This window comes from Schistocerca gregaria, chromosome 5 (assembly GCF_023897955.1).
Source record: "Schistocerca gregaria isolate iqSchGreg1 chromosome 5, iqSchGreg1.2, whole genome shotgun sequence".
NCBI classification, from domain to species: domain Eukaryota; kingdom Metazoa; phylum Arthropoda; class Insecta; order Orthoptera; family Acrididae; genus Schistocerca; species Schistocerca gregaria.
This window is the reverse complement of record NC_064924.1, coordinates 449,261,790-449,283,497: the sequence shown is the minus strand read 5'-3', so window position 1 is coordinate 449,283,497 and position 21,708 is coordinate 449,261,790.

The window sequence follows — 21,708 nt, the reverse complement described above, 5'->3', positions numbered from 1 at the left end:
GCTGGGCCGGGGGTCATCAGAAGGCGGTTCGGCGGAGCTGCAAGATTTGCAGCGTACCATGAGACCATCCACTGCTATCGCATCTGATACAACTAACCTATCCCCATCGTACTTCCACTTGTTTGGGCCAGTAAAAGGTGCCATTCGTGGAAGACACTTTGAGGAAAATGAGAAGGTGATTCATACAGTGAGGCACTGACTCCGCCATCAGGACAAGGATTACTACTGACAGGGCTTACACGCCCTTGTTTCGCGGTTGAGGAAGGCCATAGAGCGGGATGGACATTACATGGAAAATTAGTGTGTGAACATAAAAAAATGATTCTTTCGTGTGTGTAATTCTCATTATGTTCAATAAAGAATTGTTGAAGGAAAAAAAATGCGGTGCAGTACTTTCTGGCCAACCCTCGTATGTGGCGTTCCTGCGTGAAGTTGCCAGAGGTGCTCCGAAGGTTAGGTTGTCGAATTTCCCTCGGTTCTGGTGTGCTCGCCGGTGGCTGTCCGTGCCCGCAGCCGTTACTTGCGTTTGGGGTTGTTGGAGTCATCTATGCGACACCGCTGAATGTTCCGAGTCAATGTCTTGCCACTTCGCGGTGTCACAGCTGTAAGAGTTTTGCTTGCTTGGTAGTCTGTGACTCTATACTGAATGACTCAAGAGTAATTTGAACGTCACGCATTCATTGGACCTTGAGTTTACATTTTACATGTTTGACACAAAATGATTTCAGCCCTTAGCAGTGCAAGACAAAGAACTGCAAGACTAAAGACACTACAATGCATTTTGCATTTATTTAGAATTTACTTACGAAGTACATGGCGTTGTGTTTAGAGAGTTAAAAAGGATAGTTGAAACTGGGCTGTTTTAAAGGCTACGTGGAAATCGATAAAAAAAACTTGCAACTCATTGTCAAACGAAGGCAAACTCCTGCGAACGTTTATCGAAACTGATAACGCACTGTAAGTAAAAGGTACATATATGGGTTTGAATCTCATTCAGGCACACTGTATAACTTCTTAGAACTGCTGACAATATTGTTTGCGTCTTTACGTCTCTGTGTAAGGCTAACCAATCCAATATCACTATCTACTTCTTTTTTCAAGTGAAATTGGGTCCTCAAGGCCCTTCTATGATGATAGGGAGTAGCGCTTGCTTTGGCTTGCGCAGGCAAGTTTCGTCGTGAGATGACATTCCAGCAACTAAAAGAGATGTCGTTCATACTTATGTGTGTCTTCTAGTTTCTTGTTGATGTCGAAGATCATCAAGTCATACTTGCTAATGCCTTTGAAACCTAGTATGTGGCATTCTACGACTCTCCTTAAATTCGCAAGTGTCCGAAAATGACCTCAAGTTGTAAATTCTCTGGGTCCATTCGGTGAAAGTGTTCCAGCCAGTGAAGTCGTCCCTTGTTCCGGAAATGCAGCGATATAGCAACACTGGCTCTTTGAGTGAACTCCTCACTCGCCTCCTCGGCAGAACTCCTTGCGCTGGCCAGAAGCATCGCATTTAGTAAACATCTGCTTGTTAGTATTGTTTGGCATAGGTATTTCTTGTATCCCGTGAGGGACACTGGAATGCGAGATTCTCGGTGAATATTATAAATTTGTCGTTTATTGAAAATAAGAGTTTATTAAATGTTATCACAGTTCTTTCAGTGTGCATGTCTAACCCCTCATCATTGGAAGGATGAACTTGTAAGGTTCCTGCTACGTTTGTGAATAGGATTACCTTTGAAAATAAATCCGGATATGTTACGACTTAAGAAAAATGCTCTCTGACAGGTAAGGTTTTGATCGATGAATCAATTGTAGTAACGCGACCTGACAGCAAAGAGTTTCTAGAAGATTACCTAGACAATGAACACGTAGACCTACTTTTGTTAGCGCAACGATTTACGGTGCGTGTTGCAAAATGAAAATGGACATGAGCAATCGTACCAAATATCTCAGCGATAATAAAATTCTTGAAGCAATGCGGCTTATAGCCCTCTGCAATGCAAATGAGCATGTGTACCCTACATCAAAAAATAAAAAAAATAAAAAATAAAAAAATAAAAAAAAGCGTGCAAGGCATCGGAGAAAAACGTTTTCTGTAGATCATGCCCTGCACCACTACTACCTGCGCAGCATCAAAACTTACCTTCTATGTTGAAAAGCATCCAAGGAAATGTAAAGTCAAATATTCGTAGTGATTGCTACTGTTGTTGGTGTAAACTTCAACAGGATGAAGAGATTCTACCAGTTGCGGAAAGCAAATAGTATGATTCAGGTCAAGTTACCGTATTCTAGCTACTTAGCGCAAGTCGGTCTGATGCGTCTAAATAGGTAAATGGGTGTCAAGGAGAAAAGATTGGAAAGAATATTTGAACGTAAGTTCATCAAACTCACTTCACAAAAGTGAGTCAATCACAGTGACATATGAATTGCTGGTGCCCAGAAAACATGGGACACACAGTGTTCAAAATGTGAGAAAATACACCTTACAAGTCGTGACTGTATCACTATTCGGATGAATTGATAGCAAACAGATGCTGTACCGAGCCTTGAAGTATACTAGCCACACAAAGACACAAAGACCCGATACCCACACGTGAGACTCGTGTCCAACACGTGAGAAAATACACCTTACAAGTCGTGACTGTATCACTATTCGGATGAATTGATAGCAAACAGATTCTGTACCGAGCCTTGAAGTATACTAGCCACACAAAGACACAAAGACCCGATACCCACACGTGAGACTCGTGTCCAACACGTGAAACTTAGAGCAACTTCGCGATGCGAATCAAGAATGTAATTAAGTATTAACAGAATCTTCCGTCGGTTCCTGGTAGAAAAACATTACAATAAATGAAAAGCACTAGTTTGCTTTTGTTCTACAATATTGTAGAACAAAAGCAAACTGGTGCTTTTCATATATTATACTATAATTAAGTATGAACCACTCGTATATCGTGAATCACTGACAAAATTGTACTGCAAATATGCACACAGCCAAGCTGCATTTCACCACATCGCCTTCCGGCAACGAACAAGTTGTGCCATTCGATGGCAAACACGACCTTCCTAACACAAGAATGGTCACTTTAAATTCATGTCTCAGGATTCTCAGCGAAGCGGGCATTGGTGACCTGTCTGGACAGTGTACCTGGAGCTCAAAGAAGACTTGGATATTTCATAGACTACCCCGAAGATAACTAAATTGTTCGTTATCGATACTCGGTTCAGAACTGCATCTTTGCAGTAAGCTTGCAGTAACTAGTAGGCGAAAAGAACTGAATTGTAAAAATATCAAACTAAATATTAAAAGGTGCAATGTTAGACCAACTTTCAAATTGTGATAGAAGAACCAAGGAAGTTGAAAAGACCAGAGTGGACGCAGAAGTATCAAAATGATAGTGGAAGGGCGATTTGCACATTGAACCATTACGACATTTTCTTTAGTTTTTATGGTCATCTGGAATGGTTGTTATGTGCTTTGAGCATCTTATTCTCACACGAGTACTAATTTTGTAAATATTATTTATTTGGATATATAAGCCTGTTTGCAAAGAAGAGGAACTGAGGCTAAGCAGCACCGCTCAGTTGGAAGAATAAGTGACACTTACAATAGTATTCTGTAATAGCAGTGTTGGCTGTTTTTGATTGTGACTGTTGGTATTCGATCTCTGTTCTGTCTAGACCAGCGTATTTTATTGCTGGATCAGAATAAATCTTCTATATTAAGGTGAGTATTAGCTTCACTGAGGCGCACAATGTACAACTTTCTGATTGTGTATAAAACTTAAGTCTTAAAGTAATAATGAATAACTAGTAATCGCTGTACTAGTACAAGTGTTAGCCACTGGAAAGACCTATATTATTCTAAACTCACAAATGAGGAAATGATCCGATTTAATCGTGAGACTAAGCTGAAGGCAAGTGTCTTAAAGAATAACAAAACAAGATAATGAACTATATTTCAACTAAAGTTCAGTCTTGATCACAACACTTATGTCTCAATAACTTATGTTATTGAGACATAAGTGTTGTGATCAAGACTGAACTTTAGAGCTTCAAGAGTTCATTATCTTAGTACAATTTTGGTAAACATTTTTGGAACAGTGATCAATAAAGTATTATGTTTCAACTAAAGTTCAGTGTTGATCACAACACTTATGTCTCAGTAACCTATGTTCAGTCATGATCACAACACTTATGTTTCAATAACCTATGTTATTGAGACATAAGTGTTGTGATCAAGACTTAACTTTAGTTGAAACATAATACTTTATTGATCACTGTTCCAAAAAATGTTTACCAAAATTGAACTAAGATAATGAACTCTTGAAGCTCTCAAGTTCTCTCCACACCAATCCTGCAAAGGCGCACTGTCTCAGTAAACCGCCACTCTTTCGAGATAATGGAACTGGAGGAAGCCTTCATATAACATACACTATGTGGTCAAAAGTATCCGAACACCTGGTTGAAAATGGCTAACAAGTTCATGGCGCCCTCCATCGGTAATTATGGGATTGAATATGGTCTTGGCCCACCCTTAGCTTTGATGACAGCTTCCACTCTCGCAGGCATACGTTCAATCAGGTGCTGGAAGGTTTCTTGGGGAATGACATCTCAATCTTCACGGAGTGCTGCATTGAGGAGAGGTATCGATGTCTATCGGTGAGGCCTTGCACGAAGTCAGCGTTCCAAAGCATCCCAAACGCGTTCTATAGCATGCAGGATAGACTTCTGTGCTGGACAGTCCATTACTAGGATGTTCTTGTCCCGTAACCACTCCGCCACAGGCTGTGCATTATCAACAGGTGCTCGATCGTGTTGCGAGATGCTATCGACATCCCCGAATTGTTCTTCAACTGTGGGAAGCAATAAGGTGCTTAAAACATCAATGTAGGCCTGTGCTGCGATAGTGCCACGGAAAACAAGAACGGGTGCAAGCCTCCTCCATGAAAAACACGACCATACTATAACACCACCGCCTCTGAATTTTACTGTTGACACTACATACGCTGGCAGATGACGTTCACCGGGCATTCGGCATAGCCGGCCGGAGTGGCCAAGCGGTTCTAGGCGCTACACTCTGGAACCGCGCGACCGCTACGGTCGCAGGTTCGAATCCTGCCTCGGGCATGGATGTGTGTGATGTCCTTAGGTTAGTTAGGTTTAAGTAGTTCTAAGTTCTAGGGGACTGATGACCACAGCAATTAAGTCCCATAGTGCTCAGAGCCATTTTTTGAACAGGTTCTTCGGGACTAGTCCTGGGGCTCTTGCTGGCCACAGGTTGCCTCAATGCGTCAACATCACGCAGACAGTTCATAAAGACACGTGCCAAATTTGAACGAGAATTGACTTGTTGAAAAATGGCAGCACGATACTGCCGCTTGAGTAGTTTTTAAATCATCGTATGGCTAGGGCTCCCCGTCAGGCAGACCGTTCGCGGGGTGCCGGTCTTTCAATCTGACGCCACTTCGGCGACCTGCAGTATATGAGGATGATAAGATGATGATGATGACAGCACAACACCCAGTCCCTGGGCGGAGAAAATTCCCCGACCCAGCCGGGAATCGAACCCGGGCCCAGAGGATTGACAATCTGTCACACTGACCATTCAGCTACCGGAGGCGGACGCTTCAGAGGTAATACATGAGGACCCATGATTTCAGTGACGTACCGTTGTGGCGTCGGAGTTCTCTCAGTCACTATCAGACGTGACCTGAAAGTCATACCCGATGGCTCCCCACCCCATGACGTCAGGAGTAACATCTCTCTGCCTCTCTAGAAGACTTGAAAAATGAGACCTTTTCCCAAATCGTCGCCATACTCGCCAATGATCGTCATCAGGAATAGTGCAGAATCTCGACTTATTGATGAATAAAATGCTTCGCCATTCATCAACAGTCCACTCTTATCAGTCACGCAACGCTTCAGACACAGCCGATTGAAGTTAACGGCAGCCTATGCGTGAGATAGTTAATTCCCTAGTTCGAGACCTGCTAGTCTCCGACTAACGCTGCGGGATGACACAGAATCTTGCGGTGAGTCCATTACTTGTTCTTGGATGGCAGGTGAAGATGTGAACGGGAGACTATGTGTTTGGTGCATATTTCGGCGATCCTGTCTTGTGGTGGTCAGACGCAGTCAAACCGCAACCTTAACGACATAGTACGCCTGTCACACCTGCCCTCACATTCCTATGCAGTCCAACATCCGACCACTGTCACTTATAACTGCCCCATAAATCTAATATTACACTATTCGGCCAGCCGATCAACTGGACGCCCATAATGAGGCCACTTTGGAACTCCGTTAAGTGCTGATAACGCTATTTCAAACGATTACGTGTTTTCTCCGTATCCTTCACAGTGATCACTCAAATCTGACACGCCTCTACCAGGCCTGATAACAACTCTAAACACGAACATCACTAAACACGAACAACTTTAATGCACTGTCTCTGTTGGTCCGTCCTGGACAGGGTACTGCGGCTAGTTAAGTAACTATCAATGTCAATGAAACTCACCAACAACGGTATAACTTAAGACGTTATTTTGTTTCGTTTTGAAGGCTACCAGTTTCAGCATTTCACTGTGCCATCTTCAGGGCCCATATGATTAGATTAGTTTAGATTAGATTCAGTTTTCGTTCTGTAGACCCAAAAAATTAGATGATTCTCGTGGGTGTGGAACAAAAAACATAAAACATTTGAAAAAAGTTGTGTTCAAGCGTCTCCTTAAGCACCTGACTGCAAATAATTTTTGCACAAGTCACAGTTTGGATTTCTTGAGGGTTCTGATGTAGAGAAAGTTATTTACATTTACAGTGAGAATGTACTTAATTCATTAGATAATAAATGAGAGGCCACTGGCATTTTCTGTGACCTGAAAAAAGCCTTTGTCTGTGTGAACCACAGCTTTTTCTTAAGTTACTGGCAATGCTGCGAAATGGTTTGAGTATTACCTATCTAACAGGAAACAAAGGGTGTCGTAGCGAAATACATGTGCAGTAATCAGTCAGTCTTCATCTGACAGGGAATTAATTACATGTGGTGTTCCTCAAGGTTCCATCTTGGGTCCACTGCTTTTTCTTCTGTACATTAATGACCTCACATCTGTTACATTTCCAGATGGCAAGCTTGTTTTGTTTGCACATGATACAAACAGTGCAATAAGTAGCAAGTCAATTACAGATTTAGAAATACCCGCTAATCAATTTGTCGCTGACATTGATAAGTGGTTTAAAGCTAATTCATTGTCATTAAACTTTGAGAAGACCCACTAAATGACTGGGATTACAACTTGATAATAAATTCATTTGGAAAAGGCATACCACAGAATTGCTTAAGGGCATAAACAAGTCTGTATTTGCCGTGAGAATGATGTCAGATGTAGGATATATAAATATAAAAAACTTGCATAATTTGCTTACTTTCATTCTATTATATTATATTGGATCATATTCTGGGGCAACTCACCCCTAATGAGATGAGCCTCTACATCCTTACATTTATCCTCTAGCCATCCCTGCTTAGCCATTTTGCACTTCCTGTCGATCTAATTTTTGAGACGTTTGTATTCCTTTTTGCGTGCTTCATTTACTGCTTATTTATATTTTCTCCTTTCATCAATTAAATTCAATATTTCTTCTGTTACCCAAGGATTTCTACTAGCCCTCGTCTTTTACCTACTTGAGCCTCTGCTGCCTTCACTACTTCATCCCTCAAAGCTACCCATTCTTGTTCTACTGTATTTATTTCCCCCATTCCTGCCATTTGTTCCCTTACGCTCTCCCTGAAACTCTGTACAACCTCTGGTTTAGTCAGTTTATCCAGGTCCCATCTCCTTAAATTCCCACCTTTTTGCAGTTTCTTCAGTTTTAATCTACAGTCATAACCAATAGATTGTGGTCACAGTTCGCATCTGCCCCTGGAAATGTCCTACAATTTAAAATATGGTTCCTAAATCTCTGTCTTACCGTTATATAATCTATCTGATACCTGTTAGTATCTCCATGGTTCTTCCATGTATACAACCTTCTTTTATGATTCTTGAACCAAGTGTTGGCTATGATTAAGTTATGATCTGCACAAAGTTCTACCAGGCGGCTTCCTCTTTCATTTCTTACCACCAATCCATATTCACCTACTACGATTCCTTCTCTCCCTTTTCGTACTACCGAATTCCAGTCACCCATGAGTATTAAATTTTCGTCTCCCTTCACTATATGAATAATTTCTTTTATTTCATCATACATTTCTTCAATTTCTTCATCTACAGAGCTAGTAGGCATACAAACTTGTACTACTGTAGTAGGCGTGGGCTTCATATCTATCTTGGCCACAATAATGCGTTCACTATGCTGTTTGTAGTAGCTTACCCGCATTCCTATTTTCCTATTCATTATTAAACCTACTCCTGCATTACCCCTATTTGATTTTGTGTTTATAACCCTGTATTCGCCTGACCAAAAGTCTTGTTCCTCCTGCCACTGAACTTCACTAATTCCAACTATATCTAACTTTAACCTATCTATTTCGCTTTTTAAATTTTCTAACCTACCTGCCCGATTAAGGAATCTAACATTCCACGCTCCGATCCGTAGAACGCCAGTTTTCTTTTTCCAGATAACGACGTCCTCTTGAGTAGTCCCCGCCCGGAGATCCGAATGGGGGACTATTTTAGCTCCGGAATATTTTACCCAAGAGGACGCCATCATCATTAACCATACAGTAAAGCTGTATAAATTTATTAATAGTGCATAGCAATATTTCATTCTGACAGCGTGTTGATTCTGTAAATATTAGCTGTTCCAGTTTACTGCATTGTATTAACATATTTCGACTATCTCCTGAGAAACGATCAGGGTAGTAAATATTATATTCAAATGTTTTATGAAGTTGCTATCAAGTCTTCGAATGAAGCACTATTGTAACGATTGAACTAACCTCATGCAGAGATTTATGACATTTTCATTTATTTGGAGAGATGCATATGGGTCCTGAAGATGGCATAGTGAAATGCTGAAACTGGTAGCCTTCAAAACAAAATAAAATAACATCTCAAGTTACACGGCTGTTGGTGATTTTCATTGACATTGACAACTAATGCACTGTGATGGCCGTTCTACACGCCACAGAAACTTGCAACTCTAATTATTTACTACTCGCCACTGATGTTACATGTACGAAGTTACTCTGACATCCATATCCTCTGAGTACCTTCACTTTTTTTTCAAGAGTTGCATGTTCAAAACAAACTTTGATTTTTACTGGAAGACTGCCCAAGAGAATGGTTCTGAGTGTAAATAATGGCCGGCCGTGGTGGATGAGCGGTTCTAGCCGCTTCAGTATGGAACTGCGCGACCGCTACGGTTGCAGGTTCGAATCCTGCCTTGGGCATGGATGTGTGTGATGTCTTAGTTTAGTTAGGTTTAAATAGTTCTAAGTTAGGGGACTGATGACCTCAGATGTTAGGTCCCATAGTGCTCAGAGCCATCTGTAAATAATGACTGTCAGAGTCCATTTTAGTACATGCCGTGTCTTCTTGCAAGAGTTGCCAATCACACATGCTATCTTTCTTGGGATGAATGATGGACGTCATCTGATGTGCAATAGTGGCAGCAGGCAAGTAAAGACATGCATTACATCACTCAAGTAAAAGACCACCTGAGAATCTCCTGTTTTTGTCACACTAATCAACAACTAATACTCTGGAAAACGACCTTGAGACTGTTTTGAACAAAAAAACAACTGGGTATATCGTTTTCCTTGTAATCTTAGTATATGCTAGAAAGATGTTAACTGTTTTAGAATACGTTATTAACTAACTTAACTACATTGAAAAAAAAACTTTTAAAGCAGTTATAATGAACTTCATTTACAGTTTTGCAAGTGGCACATCTAATCTATTAATTTTATTCATTGCAAATGATGTACTTAAATGAATTCTATATAGTTTATAAATGTTGTTAACGCTCAACTCACGAGGTGACTTTTCTGTAACGTATACTGCGATGTGTGGTCTCTGGAACCACTATGTTTAAGCTGCGATTAACTCGTAAATCATTTGAAAATTTTTAATGTAAGCTGTGTAACTCTTGTATTTACAATTACTTAAATGTTGTTTAAATAACTTTTGTTGAGCTTGTTGCATTAAATAGAACTTGCTGTTTTTGACTTTTTATTCCACAGAATCGCATACTTTACTCGGTTTTTTAAATAGTACATATAAACGACCTACTAACGAACTGAATTTTACAGTGTGGAAAAATTACAGTACATTGTCTGTAGCAAATAAATTTTCACATTAAACTGAAGCCAGGGTTTTTGCACAAAGTTGCACTAGGTTTGTACAAAAAGGAAGTCCACACAACTGACATTCCGTGATGGGATGTACATTTTTCTTTACCATCACTCATAACACACACGATTTTAACGAACACTTTAAGCATTCTATTACGGGAACACGAGGTCCCGTCACCACTGCCTTGAAGTACTTCCTCTAAATGATCCTCTCTTTGGATAGCACAAGTGTGATAACTTGATATTGCGCATTTGTCGCCTTTTTCGCATATTTCTTGGCACGTGTCACTGACACCTTCTGCCATCCGTCGAACTAACAACCGAATCAAACTTCCGACCGTAAGAATTGACAGATTTCTGAGAACACATTCTGTACCATTCTGAAGAAAAAAGGTACGTAGTTCGCGAAGCGCGGTGTTGGAGACACCAACACGTGTCAACAACAAATCAAGAGCGCGATGATGCAACGGAAAGTTGGTGATTTGAGAAGGGCAGGAGGGGTATAGAAGCATTCTGCCAGAACTGACTATGCAGAACGAGCTCGAAAATTCTCGCGCTGTTTAGGAGACCACCCGTTTAATGGAAATTAGCTACTCAAGCTGGATAGCATTAAAAGATTCATCACGTAAACGGTAACAACAAATAACCGACTACAATGTTAACACATAATGATAAATAGTGCTGAAAGAGCACTGTGTGTGTGTGTACTGGCCATTGAAATTGCTATACCAAGAAGAAATGCGGGTACTCATTGGACAAATATATTATGCTAGAACTGACATGTGATTCCATTTTCACGCAATTTGGGTGCATAGATCCTGAGAAATCAGTACCCAGAACAACCACCTGTGGTCGTAATAACGGTCTTGATACGCCTGGGCATTGAGTCAAACAGAGCGTGGATGGCGTGTACAGGTACAGCTGCCCATGCAGCTTCAACACGATACCACAGTTCATCAGGAGTAGTGACTGACGTATTGTGACGAGCCAGTTACTCGGCCACCATTGACCAGACGTTTTCTGTTGCTGACAGATCTAGAGAATGTGCTGGCCAGGGCAGCAGTCGAACATTTTCTGTATCCAGAAAGGCCTGTACAGGACCTGCAACATGCGGCCGCGCATTATCCTGCTGAAATGTAGGGTTTCGCAGGGACCCAATGAAGGGTAGAGCCACGGGTCGTAACACATCTGAAATGTAACGTCCACTGTTCAAAGTGCCGTATATGCGAACAAGAGGTGACCGAGACGTGTAACCAGTGGCACTCCATACTATCACGCCGGGAGATACGCCAGTATGGCGATGACGAATACACGCTTCCAATGTGCATTGAAGCCGTTGTTGCCAAACACGGATGCGACCATCATGATGCTGTAAACAGAACCTGGATTCACCCGAAAAAATTACGTTTTGCCATTCGTGCACCGAGGTTCGTCGTTGAGTAAACCATCGCAGGCGCTCCTGTCTGTGATGCGGCGTCAAGTGTAACTCCAGCCATGCTCTCCAAGCTGATAGTCCATGCTGCTGCAAACGTCGTCGAACTTTTTATGCAGATGGTGGTTGTCTTGCAAACGTCCCCATCTGTTGACTCAGGGATCGAGACGTGGCTGCACGATCCGTTACAGCCATGCGGATAAGATGCCTGTCATCTCGACTGCTAGTGATACGAGGCCGTTGGGATCCAGCACGGCGTTCCGTATTACCCTCCTGAACCCACAGATTCCATATTGTGCTAACAGTCATTGGATGTCGACCAACGCGAGCAGCCGTGTCGTGATACGATAAACCGCAATCGCGATGAGCTACAATCCGGCCTTTATCAAAGTCGGAAACGTGATGGTATGCATTTCTCCTCCTTACACGAGACATTACAACAACATTTCACCAGCCAACGCCGGTCAACTGCTGTTTGTGCATGAGAAATCGGTTGGAAACTTTCCTCATGTCAGCACGTTGTAGGAGTCGCCACCGGCGCCAGCCTTGTGTGACTGCTATGAAAAGCTAATCATTTGCATATCACAGTATCTTCTTCCTCTCGGTTAAATTTCGCGTCTGTAGCACATCATCTTCGTGGTGTAGCAATTTTAATGGTCGGTAGTGTAGATTTTCTTAACAGGCTGACTAAATCTTACACGTAACCTGGTGTAGCGTAGGAGAAGCTGACAAGTAATATTTTCGGAGAGCGGCACACCTGGGGACTGCTTTGTTGGAGAGTAAACACAGGGGCAGCTGGCGGCTAGCACGCAGATGGATGCCGGGTCACCTACGCGCCAAACCTGTTGCAGCCGGTGCTCCATAAGACACGTCCGAGTGGGCGGGGCGCTGCCGCCGCATTTGCATAATTCTGTTTGCGGCCCAGGGCCAGCGCGAGTGATTCACCTGCTGCACCGCGTCGAGTGTTCTTCGCCGCCGCCACGGTTGGCCTCTGACGTATGGCTCCACCTACTCTCTCTTCCCAGAATCCTTCAGTGCCGTACCTGTCAACAAGCGTGAAATAACAACACTGAACTTAGGGAATTCCCTACTTTCTCTTTCAGTCTCATCGGGACAAATGGAGAGTTAACCGGAGGAGGAGGAAGCACTGCGCGCTAGATCGGCATCGCGCTTTCCCCAAGGCTTCGTCGTGGTGTTGGGTTGGGTAGGGTTGTTTTGGGAAAGGAGACCAGACAACGAGGTCATCGGTCTCATCGGATTAGCGAAGGACGGGGAAGGAAGTCGGCCGTGCCATTTGAAAGGAACCATCCCGGCATTTGCCTGGAGCGATTTAGGGAAAACACGGGAAAGATAAATCAGGATGGCCGGACGCGGGATTGAACCGTCGTCCTCCCGAATGCGAGTGCAGTGTACTAGCCACTGTGCCACCTTGCTCGGTATCGTCGTGGTGCCATTGTTTTGGTTTGGTTTTAAACTAGAGTATGGCCTCCTCCGAACGTTCTCACACATTCAAAAGTGCCGAAAGAAAAATGAAATTAACGATTACACTGACATAACAAACGTCGTGGGATAGCTATAACCACATAGACAGATGGCGGTAATATCGCGTACACAGGTTATATATAAAGGTAGTGCATTGACCGTCCTGTGAGTTGTACTCAAGTAATTTATGTGAAAAGGTTTCCGACGTGACTATGGTCGCACAGGATTGGATTAACATAGTTTGAAGGCGGATTGGTAGTTGGAATCAGACGCATGGGGCATTCCATTTCGGAAATCTTTAGGGAATTCAATATTCCAATATCCACAGTGTCAACAGTGCCGAAAATGCCAAATTTCAGGCATTACCTCTCACCATGGAGGGCGCAGTGGCCGACGGCCTATATTTAACGTTCGAGAGCAGTGGCGTTTGCTTGTTGTCAGAGCTAATAGATAAGAAACAGTGATTGAAATAGCCGCAGACATCAATGCGGGAGGTACGTTGAACGTATCTGTTAGAATAGTGCGGTGAAATTCGGCGTTAATGGGCTATGGCAGCAAACGATCGAAGTAAGTGCCTTTTCTAACATCACGACATCGGCTGCAACGCCTCTCCTGGTATCGAGACCATACTGATTGGGCCCTAAACGACTGGGAAACCGTGGTCTCGTAAGATAAGTTTCAATTTTAGTTGGTAATAAGGGTTCGGGTGTGGCGCTGACCCCAAGAAGTCAGGGACCCAAGTTTTCAACAAGGCACTGTACAAGCTGGTGATGGCTCCATAATGCTGTGGACTGCGTTTGTATGGAATGGACTAGGTCCGCTGGTCCAGCTGAAGCGATCTTTAACTGGAATTGGTTATCTTCGGCTACTTGGAGACCCTTTACACCCATTCATGAATTTCAGGTTCACAAAAAATGATGGAATTTTTATGGATGACAATGCGCCACTTCAGAACATTCTGGACAATTCGAACGAATGATTTGACCATCCAGATCGTTCGACATGAATTGCATCGAACGTTTGTGGAGCATAATCGAGAGGTCAGTTCCTGTACCAGCAACACTTTCCAATTTACGGACGGTTTTAGAGACAGCATGGCTCAATATTTCTGCAGCGGACTTTCAACAGCTTGTGGAGTCCATTTGAAGTTTAGTTGTTGCACTACGCCGGGCAAAAGAACGTCCGACACGATATTAGCAGGTGCCCCACGATTTTTGTCACCTCAGTGTATTAGGCAGTGCGTTGTTACAAGTGTTCTCAAAATACTCTGACTGACAAAAAAAAAAAAAAAAAAAAAAAAAAAAAAAAAAAAAAGCGGACTACACTGAATAGGGGGTGAAATGAACTGAAACTTCACGTGTTGAGAAGGTATGTGATCTTATTTCAGTGATTATACAATCGAGACAAATTTACGAAAACGCTTAGCAGTAGGAGGCCATTGATCACTGTCACGTTGCACCCCGTCTAACCAGGGTGGAAGCACTTATTCGGTTAGGAAGGATACCACGTGGACGTTATATTCACTCCGGAGGCAAACTGGCCTACAACTGTTGCAAAAATGAAATGTGCCGTGCTATTTTCCGCCGGTAGTCCCTGTCTGGTGAGTTCGGCCGTCTGGTGGAAGTCTTCGTATTTGATGCCACTTCGGAGACTTGCACGTCGATGATGTTGAGGACAACACGCACCTGTCCCGGAATCGAGCTTGGGACCCCCTGGTAGAGAGTCAACAATACTAACCTAAAGATGACGTGCTGCTGACGCAGCTGCTTGTGAACTCGGGTTCGACTCTCTGTCCGGCGCAAACTTTCACTCGTCGCCGCTGATTTCGCATGAAGTCCAGATGCAGCTGATATTATTCCTTTCCTTTCCTTTCTTCCCCGTCCACCTTCAATGTACTGAATATGTATTACAGCTACGGATTCCACGCTGTGTCTGTTCTTTCGGACAGGCACCATATAGTCATACAACTGTTATAAATGGTTCTTGACATCCTGTGCACTAACACTGGAACAAAGTTGACGTGTGAGCTGGTCGACATGTTTTCCATCAGTGATAGATCTGTGGATCTTGCTCACCACGAGAGTACCTCTTCACGACGCAGACAGTTTACAGAGACACGTGCCGTGTGCAGAGGAGCGTTGTCCTGTTGAAAAATGCCACAAACGTACTGTAGCATGACAAGTAGGTGGTGGGATCGGAGGATAGCCATGACGTACAGCTGTGCTGTCAGAGATCTCTCAATCAATACCAGATGTGATCTGAAATCACATCCGATGTCTCCCCGTATCATTATGCTAGGAGTAACACCGTTGTGTCTCTCCAAAACATTGGAAGAATGGAACTTCTGCCCAGGTCGTCGCCATACACGCTAACTATGGTCAGCCAGGAGAGTGGAGAACCTCGATTCACTGCTGAACATAGCGTGACGCCATTCGTCAGCAGTCCATGCTTCCCATTGACGGCACCCCTCCACAAGCGGCCATTTGTGTTGTGGTGTTAAAGGCAGCCTATGTAGGGGATGATAATTGCCTGGTCAGGCCGCCGCTAGTCTCTGGCCAAAGGTGTGGGACTGCACAGAATGTTGCGAGGAGTCCCTCACTTGTTCTTGGATGTCAGGTGCAGAACTGAAGAGTTCACGACTGTTTTAGTGAACAGTACGGCGATTCTCCCTTGTGGTGGTCAAATGTGGACGACCGGAGCCTTAACAAAGAGTGTGCCTATCCTCGCGTTCGTATGTAGTCCAACTTAGAGGCCACTATGACATCCGAATGGCCCACAAATCTCGATATTGGACGATGAGACTGCCCGGCCACAGGAGGATCCGCACTGAGGCCATTTACAAACTCCACTACGTAATAACGCTATCTCTCACGAGTATGTGGCCGGCGGCGGTGACCGAGCGCTTCTAGGAGCTTCAGTTCGCAACGGCGCGTCTGCTACGGTCGCAGGTTCGTATACTGCCTCGGGCATGGATGTGTGTGATGTCCTTAGGTTAGTTAGGTTTAACTAGTTCTAAGTTCTAGGGGACTGATGACCTCAGATGTTAAGTCCCAAAGTGCTCAGAGCCATTTGAACCATTTGAACGAGTACGTGGCATCTCTGTGCCTTTCACAATGATAATTCAACATCTGACACAACACAGATACACTCTTGTGACTGTTCGTTCCGTTTCAGGAAGTTTAAACTCTAATCATTTCCACACCTATCGATGGTGTATACGTGTACGAAGTTACATTAATATTCTGGGTGCTTCACTTTTTATTTTACGAAGTGTATGTTGCAAACTACAGTGTCTAATATTTTGAACGTCTATTTATCACTGAGTACCACTTATTTAAAGATTCATATTCGGCTTGGGACCGATCCTATAACACACTTTTGGGCAGTGATTCTCGACTCCAAGGCAACCGATCCGAATTCCGGTAAGGGAAGAAATTTTCATCGTCAGTATTTTGTTGGGAAGTGGAGGACTTAACGAAAATGTCCTGCGTCAGCTTCCAGACCTCTCGACATTGTCTCAGGGAACCACCTATCGATGGACAGTTCATCACTAACAGCTCTTATTCGAGAGGATTTAAGCACATTTGAGATGTACAAGGTATTTATTCGAGATTTATTCGCTGGTCAGCTGCAAATATAGACATATCTTTGTCATTCTGCATGGCTGTAATCGACTGGTGCTCGTAAGTTCCTATGGGACCAAACTGCTGAGGTTATCGGTCCCTAGACTTACTCACTAATTAATCTAACTTAAACTAACTTACGCTAAGAACAACCACACACACCCATGCCGCGGGAGGACTCGAACCTCCGATGGGGGGAACCGCGCAAACCGTGGCAACGCACCTGAGACCGCGCGGCTATTGCAGTATATATATAGATATATCAATATACTTGCAAAGCTCTTGGCCTTCGTGCAGGGAAGTTTGGTAGGTACTGAAAATACGACTTAAAAGAGATAATAGTGTTTTAAAATGATTTTCGTCACAGCTCGAAGCCTTTTCAAATTTTTACACTCCTAGGTCCATGACCTTGTAATTTTTCAGTAATATAATACCAGATTCGTGATTGTTGTTTGTAACAAGTGAATACAGCAAAAAGAGTCAGCTATCGCAGACCAGAAATGTACACTCCTGGAAATTGAAATAAGAACACCGTGAATTCATTGTTCCAGGAAGGGGAAACTTTATTGACACATTCCTGGGGTCAGATACATCAAATGATCACACTGACAGAACCACAGGCACATAGACACAGGCAACAGAGCATGCACAATGTCGGCACTAGTACAGTGTATATCCACCTTTCGCAGAAATGCAGGCTGCTATTCTCCCATGGAGACGCTCGTAGAGATGCTGGATGTAGTTCTGTGGAACGGCTTGCCATGCCATTTCCACCTGGCGCCTCAGTTGGACCAGCGTTCGTGCTGGACGTGCAGACCGCGTGAGACGACGCTTCATCCAGTCCCAAACATGCTCAATGGGGGACAGATCCGGAGATCTTGGTGGCCAGGGTAGTTGACTTACACCTTCTAGAGCACGTTGGGTGGCCCGGGATACATGCGGACGTGCATTGTCTTGTTGGAACAGCAAGTTCCCTTGCCGGTCTAGGAATGGTAGAACGATGGGTTCGATGACGGTTTGGATGTACCGTGCACTATTCAGTGTCCCCTCGACGATCACCAGAGGTGTACGGCCAGTGTAGGAGATCGCTCCCCACACCATGATGCCGGGTGTTGGCCCTGTGTGCCTCGGTCGTATGCAGTCCTGATTGTGGCGCTCACCTGCACGACGCCAAACACGCATACGACCATCATTGGCACCAAGGCAGAAGCGACTCTCATCGCTGAAGACGACACGTCTCCATTCGTCCGTCCATTCACGCCTGTCGCGACACCACTGGAGGCGGGCTGCACGATGTTGGGGCCTGAGCGGAAGACAGCCTAACGGTGTGCGGGACCGTAGCCCAGCTTCATGGAGACGGTTGCGAATGGACCTCGCCGATACCCCAGGAGCAATAGTGTCTCTAATTTGCTGGGAAGTGGCGGTGCGGTCCCCTACGGCACTGCGTAGGATCCTACGGTCTTGGCGTGCATCCGAGCGTCGCTGCGGTCCGGTCCCTGGTCGACGGGCACGTGCACCTTCCGCCGACCACTGGCGACAACATCGATGTACTGTGGAGACCTCACGCCCCACGTGTTGAGCAATTCGGCGGTACGTCCACCCGGCTTCCCGCATGCCTACTATACGCCCTCGCTCAAAGTCCGTCAACTGCACATACGGTTCACGTCCACGCTGTCGCGGCATGCTACCAGTGTTAAAGACTGCGATGGAGCTCCGTATGCCACGGCAAACTGGCTGACACTGACGGCGGCGGTGCACAAATGCTGCGCAGCTAACGCCATTCGACGGCCAACACCGCGGTTCCTGGTGTGTCCGCTGTGCCGTGCGTGTGATCATTGCTTGTACAGCCCTCTCGCAGTGTCCGGAGTAAGTATGGTGGGTCTGACACACCGGTGTCAGTGTGTTCTTTTTTCCATTTCCAGGAGTTTATTTGAACCCGTTGTTCACTTTTTGGATCGAAACTAATAAACCAGTCAGTTTGTTTTATTATAATATGTATATGTTTGCCTGACCGTAGTCATAACGGTGTGCTCTTTATAACTGAAGAAACTGATGCAAAATAGTTCGTATTTTTGGGGAGTCAGTATACATGTTGAAGTGGGACAACGCAACGAGGACATGGACAGCTTGCTGATTGTACTATCGATGAACACAGGAAAAAGACCATTAGTGTCTAATGAGACATTAAAAAAGACGCTTTGTGCTTTTAGAAATCAGTATTTTGCCAAACAAATTGGAAGAATTAGAGGGCTGCTTTCAGTCTTGTTTAAGCAGGAGGGAGTAGAAAGTTGTTTTCCAGGAAGTGAGTTAACATATGACTGGGATAGATACTGTGACGGCAAGTTTTCCTTCAGGATCGATACTAGTGTCAACCAATAACATCTATACCCGCGATTCCTTAAGGAATGGATCTACTATGTATAAAGCAGCTTCAAACTCTGATTACTTTACAAACGAGGTAATGTGTTAAATACACAGACGGACAAAAATCGCAACACGACGAAAGAGTTGTGCGTCATAAAGGAAAGTTGGTAGGCATGTTTCTACATCTGAAACGTCACGTTTATTCAAATTTCGCGCCAGTCGCATGAGGGTGCAAATCATATTTGCTTTATCTACACACTGCAACGGTTGTGAGCGTTAGCTACGTGGACGTGGTGAGTTGACGTTAGTCAAGAATGCCTTGGTTGCAATAAACGTGGCATTATCTCCCTCTCGCCGAATATGAACGAGGTCATGTAATGGGTCCACCCCACAAGCTCGATGTTCACTCTGCGATATTGCAGAAAGACTTGGTAAGAATGTAGCCAACGGTATTTGAATGCTGGCAACGGTGATAAAGGGAATGTATAGTGGTAAGAAGACCATACTTACTCTTACAAGTCCGTTACTTTAAGAACAGCTCAGAGCCAGACGTCCTGTAGCGTGCATTCCACTGCCCAAACCACTACTACACTCCTGGAAATTGAAATAAGAACACCGTGAATTCATTGTCCCAGGAAGGGGAAACTTTATTGACACATTCCTGGGGTCAGATACATCACATGATCACACTGACAGAACCACAGGCACATAGACACAGGCAACAGAGCATGCACAATGTCGCCACTAGTACAGTGTATATCCAAATTTCGCAGCAATGCAGGCTGCTATTCTCCCATGGAGACGATCGTAGAGATGCTGGATGTAGTCCTGTGGAACGGCTTGCCATGCCATTTCCACCTGGCGCCTCAGGTGGACCAGCGTTCGTGCTGGACGTGCAGACCGCGTGAGACGACGCTTCATCCAGTCCCAAACATGCTCAATGGGGGACAGATCCGGAGATCTTGCTGGCCAGGGTAGTTGACTTACACCTTCTAGAGCACGTTGGGTGGCACGGGATACATGCGGACGTGCATTGTCCTGTTGGAACAGCAAGTTTCCTTGCCGGTCTAGGGATGGTAGAACGATGGGTTCGATGACGGTTTGGATGTACCGTGCACTATTCAGTGTCCCCTCGACGATCACCAGAGGTGTACGGCCAGTGTAGGAGATCGCTCCCCACACCATGATGCCGGGTGTTGGCCCTGTGTGCCTCGGTCGTATGCAGTCCTGATTATGGCGCTCACCTGCACGGCGCCAAACACGCATACGACCATCATTGGCACCAAGGCAGAAGCGACTCTCATCGCTGAAGACGACACGTCTCCATTCGTCCATCCATTCACGCCTGTCGCGACACCACTGGAGGCGGGCTGCACGATGTTGGGGCGTGAGCGGAAGACGGCCTAACGGTGTGCGGGACCGTAGCCCAGCTTCATGGAGACGGTTGCGAATGGTTCTCGCCGATACCCCAGGAGCAACAGTGTCCCTAATTTGCTGGGAAGTGGCGGTGCGGTCCCCTACGGCACTGCGTAGGATCCTACGGTCTTGGCGTGTATCCGTGCGTCGCTGCTGTCCGGTCCCAGGTCGACGGGCACGTGCACCTTCCGCCGACCACTGGCGACCATATCGATGTACTGTGGAGACCTCACGCCCCACGTGTTGAGCAATTCGGCGGTACGTCCACCCGGCCTCCCGCATGCCCACTATACGCCCTCGCTCAAAGTCCGTCAACTGCACATACGGTTCACGTCCACGCTGTCGCGGCATGCTACCAGTGTTAAAGACTGCGATGGAGCTCCGTATGCCACGGCAAACTGGCTGACACTGACGGCGGCGGTGCACAAATGCTGCGCAGCTAGCGCCATTCGACGGCCAACACCGCGGTTCCTGGTGTGTCCGCTGTGCCGTGCGTGTGATCGTTGCTTGTACAGCCCTCTCGCAGTGTCCGGAGCAAGTATGGTGGGTCTGACACACCGGTGTCAATGTGTTCTTTTTTCCATTTCCAGGAGTGTATTTGCGACTTCAGTGGTGTCAAGCGAGAGCTCATTGAAGGGCAGGGTGCAGGTCTGCTGTGTTTTCTGATGGAAGCTGGTTTTGACTTGGTGCCAGTGATGGCCCTGTGTTGGTTAGGAGGAGGTCAGTAGAGGACCTGCATCGACCTGTCTGCGACCTGGACACACTGGACCTACGCCTAGAGTTGTGGTCTGGGGTTCGGTTTCGTATGACAGCAGGAGTCTTCTCTTGGCTATCCCGTGCACACTGACTGCAAATTTGTGCATTAGTCTGGTGATTCGACACGTTGGGCTGCCAGTAATGAAAAGCATTCCAGGGGGAGTTTTCCAACAGGATAACGCTCGCCCTCATACCGCTGCTGTAACCCAGGATGGTATGCAGAATGTCGGCATATTGGTTTGGGCTGCTCAGTCATCAGATCTGTGATGTGAGACATCGTCGCTCGACAACTCCAGCATTACCCACAACCAGCATTAACCTCCACTTTATGCAGGCAGGGA